Raw genomic sequence first — 26973 nt, forward strand, 5'->3', positions numbered from 1 at the left:
GTTGTCTATCTCTGTTTGGCTGGCTGGGATGTTCCTTGCTACCTCATGTGCTTGATCTCTAGTGACCACGTTTATTAGAATGTTCGATTCTGTTTCTGATCCACTCGAGCTTGGCACAATCCTTATTTTGTTCATGGTTGTTTTTCCTTTATTTTCAGGGTTTTTTGGATAGTGTGGAATGAGATGGTCGGTCGTGCATCCGTCATAGAATCCAAAAAGTTTCACCCGTACTCCTTTGTTTGGACAAACTCTAGCAAAAATAGTGGTCATCGCCACAATCATAGCATGGTCCTGCAGGTGGTGGAGGAGCTCCCATTGGTTGTTCTGTTCTAGGAGGGTATCCCCTAGGTTTGTAGCTCTGATTTTCCATGAACATGAGCATATTCTCATCGACCAAATAATGGTTTTTAGTTGGCTGTGCTATGTATGAGATCTCGGGAATTTCTTTCGAAATTATCCATGGATTATGTCCCTTTGGAGCATATGCATTCTCATCAAATCCCCTCTCATAAGTATTTTCTGAATCTTCTTGATATGAGACTACTTTGGACCATACTCTGATCAGAAGGTGGTTCTATGGGTTGAGAAATCCTTACCATAGCCCTATTTTCCTCGGGAAAGGGAGGTTGATTTCCCAGCACAGGTTGAGATTTTTCCTACCCCAAGATTGCATTATTTTGCCCCACTTGGTACCTTGGAGGGGGCGGAAGTTGTTGCCCCCCATGTGGTCCCTATTGTCTCTCTCTAGCATAGTTCCGATTATAGAAACATTCGTGATTTTCATGGTTTGTCCATTTTTATTCTATAGTACACCATTTCAATATTCACTGTGCATTTGCTCCTAGCCTTTGTTGAAGGTTGCACCACTGGTTTGGATGATCTCCTCCACAAGTATCTCATTTTTGGGTGGGCGGTTGTGGTGTGTTTGGGTTCGTTCTATTTCCTTGGTTTATCCTCCATCATTCCTTGATCATTTGATCAAAGTCCGACACAGTTGGGTTTTGCCCTCCCAATTTTGTCGTGGACTCACTAGTGGTTGAAGAGGGGCTATTCGTCCCCTGATCTGTGTCTTCAGTCACCTCCCCATATGCATTGCAGTTGTCTACAAGATACAATTTCTCTTTTGTGACTTGATCAAAAGTTACACATGCCTTCAAGTGCAAGTCCTTTTTTTTGCGTGTCATTTTGCAATCCTTCTATGAAAAGGACTGATAGTCTTTCATCCTGAGGTAGTTCATGAGCAGGGCATCTTTCTATGTACTGCTTGAAAGGAAGTGATGCTTCCTTCACTTTATCTTTTTCCTTTTGCCTAAATGCATAGATCTTGGAGAAAGTGTTATGCTTGATCCCTCTTTTTGAGAGTTCCTCACCGAATTCTCAGAGAAGTTGCTCAATACTTGGGAGTTCCAAGCTGTTTAATGATTGGAACCAAGTCAAGGTAGTACCTTCTAATGTCAACCCAAATCCTTCATATTGAGTGTGGAAATCAGTTACCTGTTCGGCTCTCAACACTTGTTTGAAGATTGAAACATGGGCATACGGATCTCCGGATCCATTATATTTTTTGGGTACGCATTTTTCCACCTGAGATGGTCGCATACGTCTGGCCTCTGCAACCATTCTAACAACTCTTGGTCCGCCTGGTGTGGCTTCTCTAGGTTCATAACCCCCTCTTGGTACTAGCAGTGGTATCCTATCCACTATACGTTCATCAAGTTGATCGCGTGTAATAGTCAGAGGAATTCTAGTGGTGTAAGTGATGTCAAGAACAGTATTGCCCCTTTGTGTGTTCATGGAAGCCGTAGATGCCGTCGATCCTAAAGGTCCTGTTTTTGGGACTCATTCATGTCCAATAAGAATCCTCTACCCTGGTTCTCAAAGGGCTCACACTTACAGTCTGAGGTGTGGTATGTGTAGTCATGGTTTTTACCTCTTCTGGATTTACATAATACTGGTGGAGTGGTCCTCCAAAATATGTATATCTGTCTAACTCCTTTCAATCCATTGGAGAGTACTTTTGGCCATACTTGTCCATTATGAGCACCTAAATACTTCTGCCCTTTGTGTACATGTAAACATACAAGTTTTTTTGATCTGTCAATTCTTTGATGCGAGGCTTGTCGCATCTGTAATAGAGTGTTTGTTCTTCAATATTGAACTTATAAAGCCCCACATATGTGTTGTCTGTGTTAAGCGCTCTTTCTCATTGGTGCGTCTGAGTATTGTGTTTTGTTTCTCCATTTTGGGTGGTGCATCGGCCAGTTCACTATCTACCTTGTCCTTGGTGCCGGTCATTCCCCATTTATCCACAATAAAAGGGTTATGAACCACCAGGTACATTACTCCCTGTCGTTCCAAATATATATCCCTGTCATAATCAACATCTACAAGGTCTCTGAACTCGCTTGGATTATTTTCCAACTTAATACAGTAGCAGTCCATTCCATCCTTATAGATTTTGGCCTTAAGCACATTTTCGAATTGAAACTTCAAATACAACAATTTTACATCAGATGCAGGCTGAGAAGGACTTGCACCCATCGAAGTTGTTCCCTTAGGGTTTGACTTGTTAGAATTTTCAGTCATGAGGCTGCATGATCTCTCAGACGAAGTGTCAAAGAAACTCTCCTCTAAAATGGGTTCCAAAGGCGGCAGTGGTCTCTCATTCACACTTTCTTCCGTCGAGTGATTACTCCCTTGATCAAAGATGCTCGGGTTCCTATTCTGGTACAATCTCCTGACCGCAAATCCATGAAGGATTGGTAATACAAAATCCAAACCGAGTTACCTCATTAAATAGTTTTAATCTCCCATTTGCTCTTGCTTGTTGGGCAGTATCTTCCAATACTTGCAACCTGTCAAGAATTTTCTTGATAGCTGTGAGCTTACTGCCGTTCTTGTTAGTTCATGCTTTTAAATCGACAGAACTTAGCACACAATTCCATACACAACCTCAACAATTTGGGTCAATTTCAATTTTGAAAGATGCACCAGGTTGTTATGGAGTAGCTCTTTGTATGGTAAGCTCCTTTCTCTGTTCTGACTCAGAGGTACATGGATCGCGATTCATGTTTAGAAGCCAATTGAACTTTTGTTGCCTTTATCAGATTTAACATTATTAAGAGGTCTTATGGTACCAAATTTTTTGAAAATGAACCTCTGGATTGGAGGATTAGTTGATTTTGTCACTTTGACTGAGCTTGTGTCAGTTTTGAGTTCTTGTAATGGTTTCTTGCACCCAAATTCAACTCTGGAAGGACCACTAGACTCTCGTGATGCCCTCTAGCTATGGTACCAGTTTGATATCAATTTGTGTCAAAGGAACATGGATCGCGATCCATGTTCCTTTGTGTCAAAATACACTGAATTTTTTCCCACAACTAGTTTTTTTTTATAAGGATCCTTTGGGAGAAAGTGTTTCAATTGTTACCACTTCCCTGCTTGCCTTTGATCAGCTCAAAATTCCAAAAAGGTACATGGATCGCGATCCATGTTTGGCAAGATTTTGGACTGACACTTTGTGAGCTGATCACACAAGATATGATGATGCTATTTCCCAAGTCTTTTTGGATTTGATTAGTTTTTTCCAAGTGAGAAGCAAGATTTTGTGTTTGTTTTGTGGTTTTTTTGCAAACAACTCCTTTTCTGGTATTTTGACCAGCTTTTTTCACTTTTTGTCTATGGCTCCTTTTGGAAAAGTTGTTCACTTAGTAATCAGGAGTACATTAATAAAATCTCATTGTCAAATGTCAAAAAGGAACATGGATCGCGATCCATGTTCGGAAGTATCTGTTCATGAAATTTGGTTCTACTGATTCCTGATTCTAGTTGGTCCGAATTCTCATCTTTTTTTGAATTTGGACAAGTAAAAGTTCAATTTTTCATAGTTTTTCCCTTTTTTCAAGGTTTTGCTCTGCTTACCCCAATCTTTTGATTTTTCTAATTCTTTAGCACTCTATTTGTGACCAGACTCAAGGTTGATGCCTGAGAACCTGTTCTAAGCAAAGGAAATAGTTTCAGCACATTTTGCCCAAAAGGTACATGTATCACGATCCATGTTGAACAGGCAATTTGAAAGTTTTTAGCACAGTCTTTTTCAGCCAGTGTTCTTTATCCCCTTCTTAAAAGTTTTGCTGGGTTTGGTCCAGTTTTGAAGCTCTGACCATCACTTCTTCAACTTTTTAGAGGTATGGTCTTCAACACCAAAATAAGGTTTTTGATAGTTTTTCCCTCGATCCTTTTGGCCCCAAATGATGGTGTAATTTGTTTCCTAACCTACCCCTATAAATTGAAATGAATCTGCAAACATAACTGAACTTAACAATACAAAAATAACAACAAAGTGTGTGGTGGAATAGCCCTTTCCAAGCATGTGAAAAATCAAAGAACGAAATACTATCTTATACTTCACTCACATATTTCTTTGCTCTTAAAAAATAGCACTGGCTAATCACGGACTCAGTCTCTATCAAGCTCTAAACCTACGTCTAGCTGCTTCACTGTCTATGTGTAAGCGGAACGGGTGTCAAAAGCTTGAAGGGAGAATTTTTTTCTTTTTGTTTTTTTGGTTTTGTACATTGAGTCACTCACCACCTAAGGATCGGTTTCCCCGGCAACGGCGCCAGTCTAAGCGGGTCGCCGCACGGGCGTCTGCAGCATAACTCTTTTGTACTAACATAATGTCAATATGCAAGGAAGCGACTCGGGATGGGGCACGGAGACTTAATGAGAGTGTCAATCTCACCAAAGTGAACTCAGGGGCTACTCATTATACAACACAATCAAATCAACCACTTCCTAGTCAGACAATCAGTATGCGTCCAATCTCACCACTCTAGGTCATCATGCCTTTTCGGCATCCAAACAACTCCAGAACACCATGAAACTTAAGGAGAGGTATCACAACACTTAAGGGCTCAATTAATCCTACCAAGTTCTGTCACCATTTGGGAAGGTACATAAATCACGATCCATCACAAAAAATGTGCAGAAAACTGAAACAGAAGTACTTGGAAATGTCTTCCTTACGCATAGAAACATTTTTCAATGGTGAAAACATCAAAAAACAACCATTTTAACCTACAAATGAATGCATTTAGGTCCCAAAGAATGCGTCGCAAGGCACAACAGAATTGGAAATGATTACACTTAGATTGTATAGTAAGAGACAAGGAACGCAATGTGCTATTCGGAAATGAATTTTGATTACCAGCTTAGGAGAAAAGAATATTACAAGTTGAAGTAGCAAGAGGTCTCCACAGTGCATGTTTTTTAGTCTCTTCAACTAATAATGAAACTCTCTCAAAACTAAGGGTTTTGACTTTTAAAAGTTAAAGGGGCTTTCCCACGACCATCCGGCCTCTTACAAGGGTGTAGACTCAGAGGAGTAAAAAGGGTATTGTCTAATTACATCATGATTACAACTCATCCTAGGCTGAATTACATGGATTTCTTCGAAACAACTGAGTGTTTACAGGGTTTGGTGTGCATACGCCTCTATGTGCCTGTATCCACCAAACACATATTATCTATTTAATCCATATCAAAGCATCTGAAGCTATCTCCCATTCCATATCATCGTTATTGTCTACTTTCACAGCTATACCTTCATGTGTTTGAAAAACACCATAGTTCTTTTGTGCTGCTCTTGTCGCAATGTTCACTGGCTTATGAACGAGTCTCATGTTGCAGAAAACATAAATCAAATCAGTAGCACATTGAGGATGAAGCCGGTTTCGTTTCATAGTAATAAAGTCAAAAGCTGACCAGTTTCTCTCACAGCTTTCAGTTGATGTTGAAATGATAGAACCCTAACAACAATTTGTTGCAGCTCCACTTTCTCCCCACCATACTCCTTCCACCCATAGAGGCCCACTTGTGTTTGCAATGGCATCTATATGCCATGGATCCCAGAACATGCCAGCTCTATTAGCATAATCAACTCGCTGAGAAAAATCTTCCTATCCTCTTGTCCTAATAGTTGCGAGCAGACTGTTTTGAAGTCACTCATGACTTCTTATTTTCCGATTGTTGGTACATTTGAAATTTAGGATCTAATACAAATGCAGCACCATGCAATTGCACCCATCACTTATTGGCAACTGCGATTATGGAGGCTTTGTCCTTTGCACCAAATCCAGCATGCTCTCTTACTTTGTGCAATGCCTCTGATATATACCGATAGACTCGATCAAAGACAAAAGAGTCTTTGTCGACTATTCGTAAAAGATCTACAAATGGTTTGGCCATGGTGACCATTGTCTCTACGTTACGCCAAAAAATGCGAGTTCACAAGTTGTACACACCTTGTACCTGCTTCTTGGTAGCTAGGATACATATTGAGCCATACATCCTAGTGTCTACAAGCTACTATTTCAATCAATGTAGGCTTCACTTCTTGCAAGGTGGAAAGAAAATATGCGGTTGCAAACCTTGTCGCAAAAAATATCTGCAAAGTTTTGTTGGGTGATTTTAATCGAAATAGAGCATACAAAAATTGATGCTCTCTAATAAATTTCACCACATGATTAGCATCCAACAGTGTTTGTTTTATGACAACCATTTTTCTAATGTCTTTTAAAAGCAAATTAAGATTATGCACGGCACATGCTTGGGGGGTTCACTATGTGTATAACTACCATATCACGTGCGTTCAAGACATGTTTGTAAAACCCCTTATCTGTGAATTTTTTTAATGAATATAATGTACCATTTTCTTTTAAAATCTGTAAGTTTTTTTAAAATTTGAAAAATTAATACCCTTTTGTATCTATAGTTCTATAAGTTTCCAAAACTTTAAATACCCTTCTATTGAACTCACGTGGTAGGTTACATTTTTATTAGGTGACCTCCCCGGGGGCACATGGCACCCAAGTAATTTTTGGGTACTTAATTTGGATAGCCCTTCCTGCAGCATTGTAATTGGATGCATTATCTGTGACAATTGCAGTCACATTCTTTGGTCCACATGCCTTTGTTATGGCACGCTCATATATCCTTTCTAGATAATCACTGGTCTTCTCTTTTAAAGAGGTGTCAATGGCTTATACGAACATATACCCTCTAGGATTGATAAGCATCACATTGATGAGCAGCTTCTTCTGACAGTTGGTCTATCCATCCAGCACTATGGTGCAACCATATACAGAAACAAAGTCCATCACCGTGCACTGGAGGATGGCTTCAGTACTGTATGTCACTTTATCTAGATACTCTGTATGCATCTTATTATAATCAAGAAGCACAAACCATTTTTTGGCCGTTCTCATTAAAGAATTTTGAAATATGGGGTTGCACATAGCATTGAATGGTATATCACACGCCACAAAATCTTGCATCCATTTCAAGTGTAGCTCAAGAAACCATTGCTTATCTATTGCTTCATGTAGTGTTTGGCCATTGGATGATGCTTTACTAACTTTAGTTGAGCTACGATTTGCTGCTACGGACGTTGAAGCATGTTACGGACAGTAACACTTTTCTTTTTAGTTGCAAGAATTTAGTTCTGTAATGCGAGCGTACTTTGGCAATCTAGCATCAGTATCTCTTGGCGGCTCCGTACACTTGGACACATTACCAGGAACTTTAAACAAATGCTCTTTGATTCCGGTCGCATTACCAATGAAATCATGGCCTCATGTCTTGCATGTCAATCGAGATGTATTCTTTTCAGCTTGCAACTTGTGGACGTAACTCCACTCATGTCCTTTCACCATGCTGACAAATAAATTAAAGCTGTTAGATCAACAAATCCACTTATTAATTCTGAGGTCAAAATTACTTCAAAGCAACAAACTACACAAGCAATGCTCTATTGATCAATACAGTGATCAAAATCAATCCACATTATCAATTAATCTCACACTACATTATCAATTAACAATAGACAATAATAGTCTTTGCAGTCTTCAATAAATCATGTCAATCAAATCATATTTTGATGCAATAAGTAAATTCATCACTTTAAACAAAACATTTCAATCACATTGCACTATAGGGACTCATCTAAAGTGCAAGATTTTGGCTTTACACATTACGATAATCGGTAATTTTAATCGGTTGCACTATATCGATTTATCTGATGTGCAAGCTTAAAGCTTTCACACAATATGATAATCAATAATATTGATCAAATCTTTCAATTGATTCTCATTGGAAATGAGGATTAATTGCAATCTTTAATGATTTTCATATATATTTGAAGTGCGAACATGAAGTTCGCACACTCCATGGTAGATCTTTAAAAGCTTATCTATCTGCATTTGATGCATGTGTCCAATTACACAGTATGATAGACGTAGCAGTCCAAATAAAGATAATGTAATATCAATGTATTTGGACATGAGATTCCTAAATTTTGGATTCCAGTGAGAGCATAGTGTGATGGCTCTACATAGGACAACAAAATTTCCATCTATGTTTACTTTGAGGTGAGAAAGTATCTGCACGTCAAAATTGAACTTACCTAAATAAAGCTGACCTCTATTCTATTATATTTTGTTGATAGATAACCTCATTTAGAATAGACTCTGCACACAACGATAATCTCTAAATTATATCACTAATTCACTTCCATGTGTCAGTAAACTAAGCACACAGCAAGTGATTCCTAAACAATAAATACCTTCTATGAGTGAGAGTTTGAGCTCTACATAACATACAAAGTTTACATAATTTGATTTTAAAACAAATAATAAATAAAATTTTAACAAAACATTAAATTAGATTTAATAAAAAATGTAAAATTTTTTGAATTTTCATTTTTTTAACTATAAACAAAATTCATTTTTTTGTCTCCTATTGACATGGAATACCTTTCGTTGCTGGTATATATATATATATATATATATTTTTTTTTTTATCAATACATCTTTCGATCGATTTTTTTTTCCTAAACTCTTTCGATCGAAATAATTTTCGATCGAAGTATCTTTCGATCATAAACCTGAGAAAAAAATATGTTGCCCATTTTTGATGACGTGTCACCATATAATACGTCCGTATAATATGGGGTCAAGTAAAATACGCACGTATATGATGTATTATACATTCCCGTATAACGTATAATGCAACTTAGGAGAGAACACATTATGTGTTCTCTCTCTAGCCCATACAATAAGGGCTCCCCCCCCCCCTTGTGTAGGGATATGCATTGACTCTTGAATACCTTACCCCCTCAAGCACCTTAGTCATGGAGCACCTTAGCACCTTAGTCAAGCACGACAAGTACCTCAAGCTTGGGCCGGGCTCCCACCTCAAGCATAGCTCTAGCTTACCTAAGGTCAGAGGAATTTTAACACTAACCATTGGAGGTCTTTAATGAAGCTAACCCTAAGGTCTCTATGCTCCATTAGCTAGCCTTGCTTTTTGACATATCATCTCTCATTTTGACCCCTTTACTATTAGCCCCTTGTTGAGATAGACTTGTGAGCACATGTCTATATTCTAACCCTTGTTCCCGTTTATTATCCCACATTAAATGATCAATTTGATATGAGAAAATCATTTGGGTTGGTTAGGTATTAGATTTTATGACATTACCTCTCTCTTGAAATCATAGTTGTCCTAGACTATGAGGTAGAAAAGATAAAGCCTTTGTCATTTGTCAATTTTTCTTAGCGGGTAGAGGATCCCTTTTTACCATACAACATCATTCAAAGATGGATGACTAATCCATTTTGATGCTTGGGAGATGTAGCTGCCACAAGCATGTCTACTCTTTAGTCCATTTCAATCTCCCAAGTAGAGTGACAAATTCTACTTGGTGTTTGAGAGACATCTTCATCACAAACATGATTCTAAGCATGCATACTACTTAAATTTGTGCACAATAAAAAGAGAATTAGTCTATAAGATAAAAACATTGGTTATTTTAAAGAAATTTGTACATTTCTTACTTAGCAATGTAATCATTGATGATAAGGTTCATACTATCCTTAAGCTGTATTCCTTGCATCCATCTAGCATCTTCAAAAATATAATTCTTGGACTTAATAAGATACCGTTGGGATAATCTTACCATGTCATAGTACCTTGTCTTCATGCCGAAGGATAGATTCAGGTTGTAGCACCTCTTCTTGGTCTTCAATTTTGGGAGGGTCTTCAACAATTGGCTCACTTGGTGGCTCTCCTTTGTAGGGTTTAAGTAGGCTCACATTAAAAGCATTGTGTATGAGCCAATGGTTGGGGAACTTGTGTTGATAAGCCTTCTCATTGATTGGACTCAAAAATTGAAAAGGACCATAGTATCTTTTTGCTAGTTTAGCATAATACTTTTGATGGCCCGTAGAATTTTTGTCCGTCGTTTGCCTCAATGGAGCCTTGGAAAACTTAAGTAAGACCCAATCATTTTTTTTAAACATAAAGGCATTTTTGTGCTTATGAACAACAAATTTTTTCCTTTGTTGAGAGATGGATATAGCCTTCTTAATATTTTGGAAAGATTCTTGTAGGTCACGGCTATACTCATCGACAACAAAGATCTCCCATGTACTTTAAGTAGCAAGGGACTTTTAGGTGTTCCCTCTAAGATTTCAAAAGGTGCTTTTCCCATAGAAGTATGGACAATTTTATTTTACGCATACTCTCCAAGGGATAATTAATTTCCCACTGCGAGCATTGATCTACTTCTATAGCATAAGTTTTTAGTAGATCGAGTATCATAAGATTGGCTATCTCACTTTGGCCATCCGTTTGTGGGTGATAGAACGAAGATAAATTCAATCTTATACCTAGATTTTCAAAGAGACATTTCAAAAAATTACTGGTCATTCTAGGATCTCTATTGGACATGATGGATATTGGCAATCCATGGTGTTTGAAAATATGAGATATGAAGAGAGTTGCCATTTGGTGTGACTTAATAGTCTTTTTGAGAGGGATAAAGTGTACTTGCTTGCTAAATTTGTCGATTATTGTCCATATTCTCATATTCCCATGGATAGACTTGGGTAATGATGTTATCCATGGATAAACTCTCCCATGGTGAATTAGGGATTGGCAATGGCTGGAGTAATCCAAGTTGCTTTCCTCTATCATACTTAGTTTTTTGGTATACCACACATACATTTTGCAAATACTCTTGTATGTCCACTTTCATGGTAGGCCAATGTAAGTATGTCTCTACTCCTCAAAGAGTAGGTTGAATGCTTCTATGCCCCGCATAGGGAGGAGCATGGGATTCATACACTAATTTCTCACGAAGAGAGTGAGTAACACATAGCCTATTTCCATGAACAAGATAACCATAATGCAACATGAATGGTTCCTCTTTCTTCCCCAAAGCAAGGGCTGACATTATGTCTTTAAATTTAGGGTCAGTACCATACTCATCTATCATAGAAGATAGATCATTGTGAGTTGCTATATAGACACCACATTAAATTTTGGTCATCTTGTGAAAGTGCATTGGCCACTTGATTGTGCTTACCAGCAATGTGAGCAATATGAAAATAAAATTGTGAAAGAAAATTTTCCCACCTCATTTGTTTGTTGAAAATCTTGGTTTGTGTCATGAAGTACTCGAGGGCTATAAGCATGTTAACTTGTCATGCTTTTTGGTGTCCCGGACAATGCTAACTAGCACAATTTTGACATATGCTAACTAGTACAATAACATGAGCTACATCTCCAAGATCTATGACATATGATATATCAGTAGAAAGCTCTTGAAACAAGGAATCCAAATGTACGACCTCCGACAAATTTTGATATGAATTGTAAAAATTTTACCGGACGCCCAACTTTTTTAAAACGTGCTAACTTGAAACTGCTCACTAGCACAAAAAGCGCGACACGTTAACATGCTTTCACCCTGAGACTTTGGTGGTCTATTTGTAAAATTAATGGAGTTCCCAATATATAGTGCTTCCATGTGCCTAGGGAATGTAGAACAACTAGAATCTCTTTCTCATAAATGACCAAGACTTGTTCGTCCGTATTGAGCCCTCAGCTCTCATATACTATGGCATATCATTCGTGAAGCAAGACAGCTCAAGGCAATCACCACAAGCATCACATTGGACCTTAAATGGCTTTGAGAGATCCGGAAGCATAAGGATACAATCTTGAGAGATAATATGACCTAAGTATTGAAACTCTTGAAGGAAAAAATCGATTTTCTTTTGATTGATAGAAAACTTGTTCTCCCTCAAGTCTTGAAAAATCACATGGAGATGTTGCTTGTGTTCCTCTGAGGACTTGGAGTAGATAATGATCTCGGGGAGTGCACTATCTAATCATGTTAATGTATAAACATGAGTTTGATAGGAGTGGTTTTTAAAATACAAAATTTTAGGCTATTTAACAGAGACACATTAATGTAAGGGTTTTTATATTCAATTTTGGATTTTTCCCTCCCTCTGCATAAACCTCATCCTTTTGAAACCCTCCAAGTGCGGAGGGACTTTCAACATTTATATCTTTCTCAGTGCCTCAATCTGTGTGATCTTGCTCCTGTGTGGGTTTCCCCTCATTTGCACTTTTCTCCTCATCAAACTCTACCTCTGCAGCATTTCCCATCTTGGAAGTCGCTCCCTCCTCTTGCCCCTGTCCTTTCTCAGCTGCCCTTATGGAATGAGTTTGCTGAAGTTTATCAAGAATCATCATTAACTCTACAACGTGGTCATCCAACAGGGTTTGTTCTGCATTAATGCCCACGGGATGTGAAATTGCATGCAGATGTTGGATCAGGGTTGCACGGTATCGGTGCAAATACTCTATAGTGTACTTCTCCAATGCACTTTGAAAAAAACAATAAGAAAACGTAAAGGAAGTGAGATGCAACTTGGTCCAAAGTGTCACAATGTTATAGTAATGCTGTGCAAAATTCATACCTTTGACATGAATGGCTTTAATGCAAAAAAGCTCTACAGTATAAACTCAGGATGGAGGAGGTATCTCCATCCACACGAGTTGCCATCACTCTGTAAGGGCACCGTGACTTCCTTAATTTCTGACCTATATAGCTCTAAATTCTTGCATAGCTGTCCATATGCATGCAACAGTCTTTTTATGCATCTACAAGCACGAGGAATTAGTATGAACCCAACACAATAACTGTCTTCATTGTCTATAAAAAAGAAAACCAATTTATAGTTATCAATACTTAGAGTCTCAATTTTGGATGTGTTCCTCGAATTGAGTTTAGTGTCCACACAGCTGGCTTGTCAAGTTCAATGCACTCTCATATGGAAAAATTACGGTTGTTACTTGCAGCATTGGACAATGAGAAATCCACTTCTTGAATGTGCCGACACGGGTATTTTTCATTCCGACTAAGGGAGAAATCTGGGGATCCAATATATATTTTTGCATGGCATTGTGGAGGTAGCTGGCTCTTTGTCAAACTACAAGATAGTTTGTTGTTGATTGTTAGTCTCTAGGCTCAAGGCTGAATAAAAATATGCAAAATCTGGTGATAACATCTTACTTCAGGGATATATATACAATTGAATCCATGATAACACCTCTTGTAGTGCTATGAGTGAACAGGTTTCCACCTCATGGTACCAAAACATGCTTCCTCACATATTGACCTGACTACTCTTTGGAATGGAAGCTTTGGTACTAGAAGCTCGATGCATTTCTAAGCCTTCCTGATTTCCTTAAACAGTTTGATATGTCTTTGAAGCCTATTCGTCCTTAGAGATTTCACGATTTTCACCGGCTTCCCTGGTTTCTTCTTTTTACTAGCATATCTTCCTCCTGCTTCAGCAGCCAAACCTGGTCCTTTTCCTACCTTCGTCGCAGTCGCCTTTGTTCCTGCCATTTTTTTGTAAGACAATCTCTCTCTCTCTCTCTCTCTCTCTCTCTCTCTCTCTCTCTCTCTCTCTCTCTCTCTCTCTCTCTCTCTCTCTCTCTCTCTCTCTCCCCGTGCCCCTCTGCAGCTAGCATTACGTCGCAGGAATGATTTAGAGACTGATAGAATGAAGTCTGCATGGCATTGTGCACACATGTGCTCTAATTTAAACCACAACATTTTTTTTTCTATCACACTTAGGGAGAAATAGTGATTATGGCACGAGTAAGACATTTAGCTTAACCTAGAGATGTGTTTGCATGCCATTGTGTAAACGAGGCTAATATTGGGATGTTTCTTGTGTATTAGTCTCAATAACATACCATCTCGAGTCAAGCTTTCAAATACACACCAACAACACTACTCTCTTTCTCACCCTCATACCTGTAGGTATATGTGGATAGCAATACTCTCTACATTGTCACGTTGTGCGCTTCTCTTTGAACTGTTGTCCTTCACTGTCTCTCTCTCTCCCCCTCCCTCTAATGAGGGACGCTTGCACTATCTTTTTCTCCATCTCCCTTTCTCTCTCTCTCTCTCTCTCTCTCTCTCTCTCTCTCTATCACGATATAGTTTGTAGGCTATAAGCTATCTACTGCTTCTTCTTCTTCTTCTTCTCTCTCTCTCTCTCTCTCTCTCTCTCTCTCTCTCTCCAAGGTGCTACAATTAGCTTCCCAACAAATATTACGCAACCATTTAAGTGTGAAAGTGACTTCTCAATCAAAAGTATACATTGTAGTAAATGTGCAGGAGTTAGTTTTAGATGTTTTCCATGTTAAAGCATATAGTTATTCTCCATGCATGTCGGCAACGGTAGTATGAATGATATGAGAGAGAGAGAGAGAGAGAGAGAGATGCGATACATCGAGGGTCAGAGTGAGAGAGGATTTGATATTTGTTACAACGCTCTCTCTGTCACTCTCTCACTGGTGTGAGAGAGAGAGAGCGAGGTGTTCATTTGTTGCAGCATGGTTTGTGTGTGTGTGTGTGTGTGTGTATGCGTGTGTACACATATCACTAGGTTGAGAGAGAGATAGAGAGAGAATCATTTAGGTAGATTGAAAAATTTGTAAGCCTGTTTGCACATAGACAAACACACACACACACACACACACACACACACACACACACACACACAAAGAGAGAGAGAGAGAGAGAGAGAGAGAGAGAGAGAGAGAGAGAGAGAGAGAGAGAGGGTGATTGAGAGAGAAAGAGAGAGAGGGTGATTGAGAGAGAAAGGGTGATAGATAGAGAGAGGGTGATTGAGAGAGAAAGTGTGTGTGTGTGTGTGTGTGTGTGAGAGAGAGAGAGAGAGGGGGGGGGGGGAGAGAGAGAGTCGGTGACAAAGAGAGAGTGGGAGGGTGATTGAGAGAGAGAGAGAGTGGGAGGGTGATTGAAAGAGAGAGAGAGAGAGAGAGAGAGAGAGAGAGAGAGAGAGAGAGAGAGAGAGAGAGAGAGAGAGAGAGAGAGAGAGAGAGAGAGAGAGAGAGAGAGAGAGAGAGAGAGAGAGAGAGAGAGGTAGGGTAGGAGACAGAGAGAGAGAGAGAGACAGGAGGGGAGTTTTGGAGATATATAGATAGATAGAGAGAGAGAGAGAGAGAGAGAGAGAGAGAGAGAGAGAGAGAGAGAGAGAGAGAGAGAGAGAGAGAGAGAGAGAGAGAGAGAGAGAGAGAGAGATAGAGAGGTACGCAGAAAGTCTATCGTGAAGGTCGCCATGCCAAGCCCAAGAAAAGGTAACCCCTAAGTTTTTTATTTTGTTTGAGAGAGAGAGAGAGAGAGAGAGAGAGAGAGAGAGAGAGATGCAAAAATTTGGGAGGTCTTTTGGCGCGCAGAGTGGTCTTTAATGTAAGCCAATCATCGTCCGCGGGCCGTAGCGGACACAATAGATATTTTAAGTGATAAGTTGTCATATAAGACAAGCAGAGAGTGGGAGAGAATCCCCTCCTTTTCTATTTGTTGTCCTATGGTGCACATGGGCATATAATTGGTCTGCCAATCGTTCTTCGCGCGCCGTGAAGCATATAAGTGGTAAGCAAAAAGGGAGTTAGAGGATTTGAACTCAAATAAAATGAGCTGCTCTAAGTAATTTCTATAAATAAAAATAGAACCTGTGAGACCAATTTGTCACACACACACACACATAGAGAGAGAGAGAGAGAGAGTTGAACCAACCATCCTTGGCAATACTTACCAATACTTATATTTTTTTCCCTGAATTTTGTTTTTAGGATTAAGATCCCACTGAACGAAGAGACAAAGGGTGGATCAAGAAGTTGTCCTAGTCGAATAGGAAGTAGAAGAGAGACCACCTATGTTGCTGAGAGGCTCTTTAAAGAGAGACATGGACTTTGCTCTTGCTAAAGATACGTTTCTTGGAGATGATGTTGTGGGGACAGAGGAACCCTCCAATGACTCAGAAGATGCAAAACAAGAAGAAGTGCATGTAACCCAAAAGATTCAAGTTACTAAAATAAAAACATTGATCTATCTCTACTAGTGAACCAGCTACAAAATGTAAGAAAGGGGTTGAAGATCCTGCATGTTTGGATGAAAGACTTTTTGATTTTGCAGTCTGCAAGAGATGCTGAAATGTTCAACAAGGTCTCTTCTCTCTTCAATGCCCCATTCATTCTCGATGACCTTATAGCTCAGCACAATGATTTCATCAAGTCTAAAAGAGACAAGTTTGAGCTTGAGGTCCACAAGTGCAGGGTGGTTCTTGCTGATATGGTGGTGGTGCACTTAAAAGATTGTGATTCCACAAGACGGTCATAAAAGAAGTACTATCAACTGCCTACATTGTATAGATCCTCATGGTGTCCAATGCACGAACGAAATTGCAAGCTAATTAAAGAATCCTTTGGGATCCTTCTATTCTTAAATTCTCTATCTGCTAGTCTATTGAAAGATTCTTCAGAGGTAATGGATGAGGAGGATTTACCACCTGATGAACAAGATGACGAGGACTTGGAGTCCAATGAGGTTCCTGAGATTGAGGAGGATATTAATTTTGAGGCAAAGGCTAAAAAAGTGCAACGAAGCAAAAAACTTACAGTTAAAGAATTTTTCAAACTACCTTTAACTGTCTTTGGTTTTAATGATAAACAAGCCACATTGATGCTTCTTGGACTACCAGATTTCAAATTTGGTGAGAGATCTTACATTTTCCTTCATGACATTCAAAGTATATTTTCTTAAAGAGAGGACTTTGCCCTTGCAACACTCTCCAAATTTCAAGAGGTGAGGAATGGATTTGTATCTGATGACAGAAGTGACGACGAGGTAATGAAAATATCTAGTAGCCTGATGGAGTGCCTCAAACTTTGCTTTGAAAAAGCAACAAAGTATAGAGAGACACTCCCAGATGAGGCCACATTCCAAGCTATTAGAAACAATCTCATGCCATCAACTAGTACTCAGGAAGTAGAGGACTCGTTTACGAGTCCCGCACAAGGGTCCACAAGGTCAGTGGACCTATGGAAGGATGACCTATATATGCAAGATGAGATCTACATGGTAAGCGCTCCCCCCCCCCCCTCCCCCCCCCCCCCCCCCACAAGAATAAAAAATAAAAAATATAGCTATCACTGTCTTTCTCTAATGCATTCTTTTATGTATAGTCATGGATTATTGAAAAGGATGACTTCTTAATCGGTCAGCCAAGACAGTATCCTAGGCGGGATGCAACACTAGGACAATACCTTCTCAAACTCTATGAGGCACCCATACTAGTATTTCATAATGGAATGTCCCAAGAGGTAAGTACTGCAACATTTTCTCTCAAGATGCTCTCGCACTTCCAAGGTGGACCAATGCTACCATAGAATGTAGACAGAGTGATTGAGGATATCCAGAGATTTGGCGTTGGCTCTCCATTATTATGAAAGATTACAACACGAGTTACAATAAGGGATACAATAGAGATTTAGAACTACTCGCCTGCAAATGAAGAAGTTAGAAAATACCACTCTAGGTTTTCTTCTTCAGCTATCCAAGCTTCAATGAGGTCTCGATTTGTTTGATCAAAACAAAAAGGTAGACTATTGATGATCTCTAAGAAGGGTTGAAATTCTTCAAAGCTAAGGCGATAAACAGAAATCTCTAGAACTTCATTTTCTGGATCCAAAAGAGCAACCACGTCCCAAGTGATAAATTGCACTTGCTCTACAATTCCCAACGCACAAGCGGTTTGTATAAAAACTAGATCTTCATGCTCGTCGAAGGCCGTGAGAAAGTAGCAATTGACTAGGAGCTCCTTTCCTTCGCTTTCCACACAGTCGGAGTGAGGCAACCTTCTCACAATTTCATAAAGAACATCCTCATCAAGTCCAATCAAGTTTGCAAGATTTAAAGACTCCACTTGTGCTACAAAATTCCTGGACAAAAACTCCTTAGGATTATGGTTAAATCATTCAAAAGCATAAAGAGATTTACAATGTCTCTATGGGATTTAGAATTGGATATTTACAATGGGAGTATCCATGTAGGATACAAATAAGGAAGAAAAACTCTTAAGAGGTAAGAAAAGGTGGATTTCTTACAAGGTTGATGCTCCAAGTGTCTTGAGTAGGGCCAATTTTGACGCTTGTTGACGGTCCACTAGCTTTGACGGTACATTTTTTCTCCACTCTTGACCTTCCTTGAGAGACAAGGTAATTGAAGCCGAGTAATCAACCACCATGATGCTGTCTTTTAAGAGAAGAGGCTGAATTTTGTGGTTTTTTGGACAGATATCGGTAATTTGGAGGAGGAAAAATGAGACTAGGTGGTCAATTTTGGAATGGAATTGTGTGTGGGAGGTATGAGTTCACCATGGTTTCTCTTATTCTTCAAGGTTGAGGAGAAGGTGAGTAGGGTGCAGAGAGGAGTGCTGAGAGAGGTGGGGATGATGAGTGGAGTAGTGTGTGTGAAAGAGGAAAATGATAAAGTGGAAGAGAGAGTGTGGCTGCATAGCATGGGAAAACTGGGGTCCACTAATAAAATCATAGCTCACAGCTCGTAGCTCAAAAAATATGAAAAAATTTGAGGCAAAAGTTCAGCCCACGAGCTACAACTTTTGTTTGTATCACCTTTTCAAATTCGGAGAGCAAGTGAACTTTAAAAATTCAACAAAACCGACCGTTTTTTTCCACTGCACAAGGTCCTTGTGGGGTCCTTCTTTGGATGATTCTTTTGAATACCTCCAAGAGTGATCCCTCCATAGTGCATGTATGCATGCCACCTACCCTTGACCTTATTTGGTAGGTCTATAATTGAAGATATTGTTGAGATCATGATATAAGTGAATAGTACAACTAAGAAAATCAAATATTGAGGGGTCTAAAAAATATGTACATGTCAAATATAAATAATATAAGTGGAAAAAATATAAAGGGGTCAAAAGAAATCTCTCTCATTATGAGGCTACCATAAAAACATAAATATTTTTGGTGTTCTAATTTTTTAGAAAAAAAACAAAATAGATGTAGGAAGGGAAAAATCACAATAGTGAAAAAATATACACATAAATAAAACTAGTTTTTTTGGATTTTTGTTGGGGTGGAGTTACACCAAATATAAGAGAAACTTACATGAAAATATTTCTATATGGACTAAAGAGTACGAAAAATGGTAAGAAAAATTGTGGTAATGGTGAGGCAATGTACAGAGCATAAATAACACACACCTAGGTAGAAATATTTAAATAAATACCAAAATAATTATGAAAAAATCTTTTATTTAGGCGCTATATACAAAGAAATATTTACATACGCATGGGCCATAATATACTTATATTTTTTATTTTTTTGGCTCAACTAGCCCAATGACTAGCTAATTGAGGGTTTTTTATTTCAATAAGGAGATATGGGAAAAGTCCCCTAACTCACACGCACCGATATACAGTGAAAGGGTGAGGGTAACCACAGTGTTTGAGTGATTTGATAGGGTGAGATAACTCACTATGGAAATTACAGAGAGCCAAAAAACGGCTATCAATATCAAGGGTGAAGAAGGTAGCAACAACACATGTGCACCATGGGATTCAAACATCGAGCTGTTGTGCTCATAGCTATGCTTCAGTTATGGTCCTAGGCTATGCAACCATTCCCTACCAAGGACCACTTGTGCCCTCTCCATGTTCATAACCTGAAAATCCAAGGATGTGGAGTAACCTTGTACTTCTTACGGAACAGCTCGGACTTGAGTATTGAAGATTTTTGTATCATGTGCATTCATCAATGCTACCTTGTAGTGGTGGATACTCGAAGTTTGAGGCAATTTGAGTTTTTTCACAAATCCGTAATTGATGAAATTGTGAGTAGCACCGTCATCTACCAACATGCGCACCTTGTGCCATTGCAAAGATCCGTGCATACGTACTAACTCATGTGGTCCGAATGTCTGTTTCCACATGGAAGCTGTGAGACAGCTTTCATGCACCACCTCGATGTGTGTTACTTCCACTGTAGAGAATCATGAGGAAGACTCAAGAGGCAGCACTTGCACCGTGTGCACTGCTTTCTCCTTGCCATGAGCAACAAATTTCCCCTTGGGACAGTCCTTTTTGCCATGACCGCTTCCTAAATCTTGAAAACATAGTTTCTCTTTCTTAGCTTTATCAAAGTCCTCAGGAGAGAGAGGACCTCTTGGGTTTTTTAGATGCTTCTGAATTGGCTACTATAAATTTCCTTTTATTGTGCCCATATTGTGTGTGTGTATTCCCATGTGTATTAGCAAGCACATGAGTATTATGTGATTTCTTTTCATTTGGATCATCATGAATATGTGCTTTCACTATGGCTTCCTCAAGTGTTTTAGGGTCTTGGGTCTTGACGTGCTTCTTAAGCTCTGGTGTCAAACCACGTATAAATCCATGTACTTGTTGAAAGTTATCTAAGCCTTCCAACTTGAGGATAACATCCCGATAGTGAGATATATATTCAAGTAATGATGGGTATTGCGCATGGAACACGTGTCCTAAGCTGTCCAATTTCGATCTGCCTCATTTGTAGGCAAAACATCCTTGCGAAACACAGCTTCAAAAGTTGTCCAACTCTGTGGTATGATATTCTTCTCCATGAGAGACATTCACCATTTGTAGGCCTTGCCTTCAGAGTTAAGCTCGTTTGCAGTGCTCTGACTACGTCCGGAGTACGCCGTAAGGCATGAATTCCATCCCACTTATTGAGAAAGATATTCACTGCATCCTTATTGCGATCACGATCTTCTCCCTTAAAATTCGGTGGTTTGGTGTTTTTCAACAACTTATCCACCTCTTTTGCAGTGAGAGTGTGCAAAGTATCACCATGTAGACCTTGTCCTTGATTAGAAGGGCCTTGCCCCTGTGTAGCAACGTGCTCAAGCATGTGCGTGTCGCAGGACCCTTAGACTATTGTTGCATTAATTGGATCACTAACGTGGATAATTTAGTGATGTTTTCATTTAAATATTTAAAATTTCCTTCCATCACTGATATGCGTGTCTGAAGTGCATGAAATTCTTGAATGTCGAGCAATTCATAGGTGTCGTCACCTGTCGGAGCGTTGCGGACACTCTTTGTGAGAGCATTCGGCCGCGAGCCATCATGGGAAAGATCAAGTGTATTTTGCTCGAAATCAAAATTCATATTGATATCTGAATCCATGGCAACACAGTGCAGTGCAAGGAATAGCAAGAAAAATACTTGATGTACTGGAACTGGTAAATACTGATAAAGAAACCCGTTGATACTAGTAATTAGCCTTGCTAATTTTGTTGGTGCTCCAATTGCCACTGAGGATGTTATCTTGCTCCGGCTTTCAAGAAAACAATTCAATAGTGTAGGTGTGTTTGCCTTGAGCACCCGTACTACACTTGGTTTGTGTATTTTGGATAACTTGCCGATGACTTGAATGAAGGTAAGAAACAAGAATATGCAGGATATGCAACAAAAAATAACACCTTGTCTTTGTATTTCCCGACCTTGCCCTTGTTTGGCTCTGTCGGTTTGCCTAGCTTCACCCGAAGCTTCACGAGAAGAAGGGGGGGTACCCCACTGTGGGTACCGTCCCTTAGTTGGTGGAAAAACTTGTGTCCACTAACCCCCAATGGGTTGGGCGCCCACCGGGTGTGAACAAAGAGCTCCTCACAGGCTATGGCGGCCCGCAGATAGCGCGAGGAGGGAGCGTTTGCTCACCCCGCCTTGTATGGTAGTCGAGGGCGCCTGCTACAGGCACGTGAAATGGTTAGCGGGGTCGTGCGATGCTGTGAAGCCCGAGAGGGTGCGATTGAGTGCAAGTCCCTTGTCGAGCCCTTCCCCTCGCAAGCGGTGTTGCCGACGCCGTCGGCTTTGTCATCCTCCTCACAAGGGGTGAGCTCCACGGACTTAGTGACCCCAACATGCAAAACATTGCAAGAAGTTGTGTGGCTCTCCAAAACCACGATTGTGCCTTCCCAAAATTAGAAACCTTGCTCTTGATACCAATGTTAGAAAAGGGAGACTAGAACCTAGGAGTCCACCTCCCAACCACCCACTATATAGCATGGCTCCTAGCCCTTTGCCCTAGTTGGACTTCCTTTCCACACTGCCTAGCCCGGTCTTGCCCTTGTCTAGTCTAGCCTTGCGGTTATCCTGACATACATTGTTAGATGAGGTGTTATGTGGCAAGAGAATTCTTACTTGGAATTTACGTACTCAGATCTATAATTTTAGGTATCCCACGTGTAGCAACATGTGGACCAAAGGACAACACCTTTAAGTCAACAAAATTGATCAACGACACATTACTCAAGGCTCTTGCATTGTTTCATCTTTTAGGTATCAATCACTTGCAAGTTCATAAATACAAATGATAGAGTTTGTATCTCTTGCACTTGCGCGTGATTGCTACCTAAAAGATGAAACAATGCAAGAGGGAGAAAATGCTAACGTTGACAAAGAAAAACCGAGACAAAAAACCCCTATATCTTGGCCTCTCTGCTAGTTCCGGATCACAAACCTATCACTCAAATACCTGTAGCCTTCATGCAAGAACAGAGAGTCCCCAAGCCCAGCACCAAACACTTCCCAGCTGTATAGCTTCCTAGGCTCAGCTCAATAACAAAATATAAAGGTCGTAGATGGAGAGTCTGCTCATGGGCTCGCCGTAAATGGATAACCACCCTTAACAGGGCCACATGTCTCATAAATAATTCTTGCCATAATTCCCAAACGTCTGAACTGAGAAAAGGGACAAATCAACACGCATACATCACATAAGGTGCCCTTTGTACCCCCAACATGGTTTCGCTTTCTTCTACAGGTGTCCTCTTCTCCTCTCTTCTCACCTCGACTGCCAACTGAACTTGATGGCGTTTGTTTTCTTCTTCTTAATCAGGTAGGGCTGCACCTTCATCCTCATCATATGGACAGACGGAGGCCCCCTCTACCAACCAGTTCCAACTCTCTCTAATCCCAGTTCATGGCACACTCTCCTACTACTAGCCGGTGACTTCACCTCCTCCTGGATATAGCACCCTCACTTGTCTCCTGCTTTTGCTTCTCTTCTCTCTATATCCAGCCGCCTGTGACCATGGATCGCTCTTCTTATGATCGATGGCAACTCCCCATACTTTCAGGATGGCGGCCCCTCAGTTTTTCACAAGGCAGCCTTTGAAACCTGATGATCAATGTGCTACTGAGCAAAGAATGCTCCTATACTGGCCCTCTCGTCCCTTCCCAAGTTTCCCAACTAACCCTCAGTTACCCTATTATGGCCATCCCTTCTTGGCACATGATCTAGTAATGCTCTCAAAACCCTCTCACCTCGTTTTGCACAAGGATGCAAGCATTGACACTCTTGCCCTCTGTGTCTCTAAAGCACTGGACAGCCTCTCATGTCTTACTCAGGGCCTATTATTTGCAGCCTTTCTAAACCCCACTCTGAATGTCCCCCTTTTTTTATTTCCACGACCCCACTTACCAAAAATTGATTTTTTAATAATTCTTTCAAGTTTCTCCTTTTGGATTCTCGACTTGCAAGATCCTCTTGGGCGATTAAACATCCACAGCCTCATGCGGGAATCTCTCCCACCTCTTTTTTCAAACTCCCCTTCACAGCTTGCCACTTCCATACTACTTCAAAATACATCCCTCTTCCAAGTCAAGGCATCGTCTTTTCACCAAAGCCGAGGTTCAAAACTTATTTTACCTGAGCATAAGCCGATCACTCATGTACCCATTTAGGTTTGAGTTTCAAAGACGGTTGGGCTCATCAACTCATCCAACAAAAAACCTAGTAGGACATCCATTATCGACAAGAAACATGTAGCTAAGCAGATACATACATGACCATCAAACTTTGATAACACAACAGGTGAGGACTCTCGTACCAGTATATCAACACTCGAAGAGGGAGAACCTCAAGGAACATCATTCACAGTATTGATAACAAGCACAAAAGCCTATGCATGATGTCAAAAACCCTTCATTACTCGACAACTCTGATTATCATATGTATAGAAAAGAATTTCCCCATGGTAGCCAGTCCAAGATAAAATGAGGAGCCATCAGGTACTGTCACTCATTACCTTCGACATCTAATTATGAAAGAAAAGCCTGAAAAAGACTTTCCAAAAATGACTGACATAGCTTGCTAACCCCACTAGCATGCTAGAGCATTCATGCTCAGTAGTAGCAAATGACTTGACTCTCGGACTAAAATCAGACAGCACTCCTATTTATGTACATTGCGTATCGACAAGCTAGAGACTAATTCGTGTGTTTGTCACACACACTACCAGAACAGTTTGATAGCCAAAAACTCATCTATTGTCCTCTCAGCATCAACAAAATCAGCAAGACGTGCAAAACTGTCAGCCTCAGTGCGCATTCTAGAATCCAAATGCATGATAACTTCATCGACACAAACATGTATGTCGTTATCCATGTCTACTCTAGCACCCAAAAAACCCCATTCAGAATTGTCATCCTCATCAGCATACCTCTCATTCTACTTCAAGTTTTTAGATAATTTCACGACAAAAAAATTTGTACATCATTCAATTTCACAACCCACAGCAAGAGCATTTTCTTTCGACGATATATCCTCATTAAAAACAGTGTACATGGGCTGATTATTATCAGCTTCATCAACTAAAACTAGATCAACATCCCTATTCAAGGAAGATAGTACCTCATCATCTATACAACAATCCAACTCTCCCAGAGTGGATCTATCATGCGTATCTCTCACATGTACATTTGATTGCCTTCCATCACTGATCTTCCTCCCTACTAAAGAAAAGCAAGCATACTCTTTAAATCTGAGAATTCCATGCATGCAACTTCCACACCTAAAAGACTAGGCAAGGTGACAATGAACAAAAACATGTCCGTTTTCGCATCAAGGACTACATTCTTGAGCACTTCCATCTCCTGCAACAAACTGTGAAACCTCTAATAATGCATATCCAGGTCTTTAAGATTTTGCAGCTACAATTTTCACATCCTATCATTCATTCAAATGAGCATGTTATCGAGGAAAATCTTCTTTGCAACTTTATTTGCTCACCACTTGCCAAATGAAGGTACTTGGATCAACAGATCCTCCCTAGGGGACACCAAAAACATGACAAAGAAAAACCAAGACAAAAAAAACCTATAGCTTGGCCTCTGTGCTAGTTCCGGATCACAAACCTATCACTCAAATACTTGTAACCTGCATGCAAGAACAAAGAGTCCCCAAGCCTAGCACCAAACACTTCCTAGCTGTATAGATTCCTAGGCTCAGCTCAATAACAAAATACAAAGTTGGTCGATGGAGAGGCTGCTCATGAGTTCGCCATAAACGCATAACTAGCAGTAACAATGCCACATGTCACAAAAATAATTCTTTCTATAAACCCCAAGGTCCAAACTGAGAAAAGGGACTAATCAACATGCATGCATCACATAAGGTGCTCTTTGTACCCCCAACATGAGGTGTTGCCCTTCCTTCTACAGGCGTACTCCTCTCCTCTCTTCTCACCTCGGCTGCCATCTACACTTGATGGCGTTTTCTTCTTCTTTCTGATCAGCTAGAGCTGCACCTTCATCTTGATCTATGGACAGACGGACGTCCCCCTCTACCAACCAGTTCCAACTCTCTTTATTCCCAGCTGATGGCACACTCTCCAACTACTGACTGACAACTTCACCTCCTCCTGAATATAGTACCCCTCACTTGCCTTGTGCTTTTGTTTCTCTTCTCTCTATATCCAACCGCCTCTGACCATGGCTCCCCCTTCTTATGATCAATGGCAACTTCTCATACTTGCAGGATGGCGGCCCCTCCTCCATTTTTCACAAGGCATCCCTTGAAACCCGATGATCAAGGCGCTACTGAGCAAAGAACGCTCCTGTACTGGCCCTCTCATCCCTTCCTAGGGTTCCCAACTGACCCTCGAATACCCTGTTATGGACACCCCTTCTTGGCGGATGATCTGGTAATGCTCTCAAAACCCTTTCATTCGTTTTGTACAAGGATGCAAGCTTTGACACTCTTTCCCTCTGTCTCTCTGCAAAACTTGACAGCCTCTCATGTCTTATTCAGGGCCTATTATTTGCATCCTTTGCAAACCCCGCTCTGAATGTCGCCGTTTTTTAATTTCCATGACCCAACTTACCAAAAATTGATTCTTTATAATGCTTTCAAGTTCCTCCTTTTGGCTTCTGAACTTGCAAGCTCCTCCTCGGAGATTACACATCCTCAGCCTCATGCGGGAATCTTGCCCACCTCTTTTTCCAAACCCCCCGTCATAGCTTGCCACTTCCATATTACTTCCAAATACGTCTTTCATCCAAGTCAAGGCATTGTCTTTTCATCAAAGATGAGGTTCAAAACTTTTTTTACCTGAGCATTAGCATGTCACTCATGTACCCATTTAGGTTTGAGTTTCAAAGACTGTTGGGCTCGTGAACTCATCCAACAAAAAACCTAATACAACATCCATTATCGAAAAGAAACCTGTAGCTAAGCAGATACATAGATGACCCCATCAAACTTTGATAGCACAGCAGAAAGGCGAAGACTCTCGCAACCAGGAGATCAACACTCGAAGAGGGAGAACCTCAACGAACATCATTCAAAGCATTGGTGAGACAGGCACAAAAGCCTATGCATGATGTTTAAAACCCATCATTACTTGACTACTATGATTATCAGATGTATAGAAAATAATTTCTTCATGGTAGCCAG

At 40.2% G+C, this 26973-nt stretch overlaps 1 pseudogene; it reads right to left on the reverse strand.

Moving 5' to 3' along the window:
- Positions 1 to 24531: 24531 nt before the first annotated feature.
- Positions 24532 to 26551, reverse strand: LOC147435850 (uncharacterized; annotated as a pseudogene).
- Positions 26552 to 26973: the final 422 nt, after the last annotated feature.

This window comes from Adiantum capillus-veneris, chromosome 18, assembly GCF_014529385.1.
Source record: "Adiantum capillus-veneris isolate H3 chromosome 18, ASM1452938v2, whole genome shotgun sequence".
Classification (NCBI taxonomy): domain Eukaryota; kingdom Viridiplantae; phylum Streptophyta; class Polypodiopsida; order Polypodiales; family Pteridaceae; genus Adiantum; species Adiantum capillus-veneris.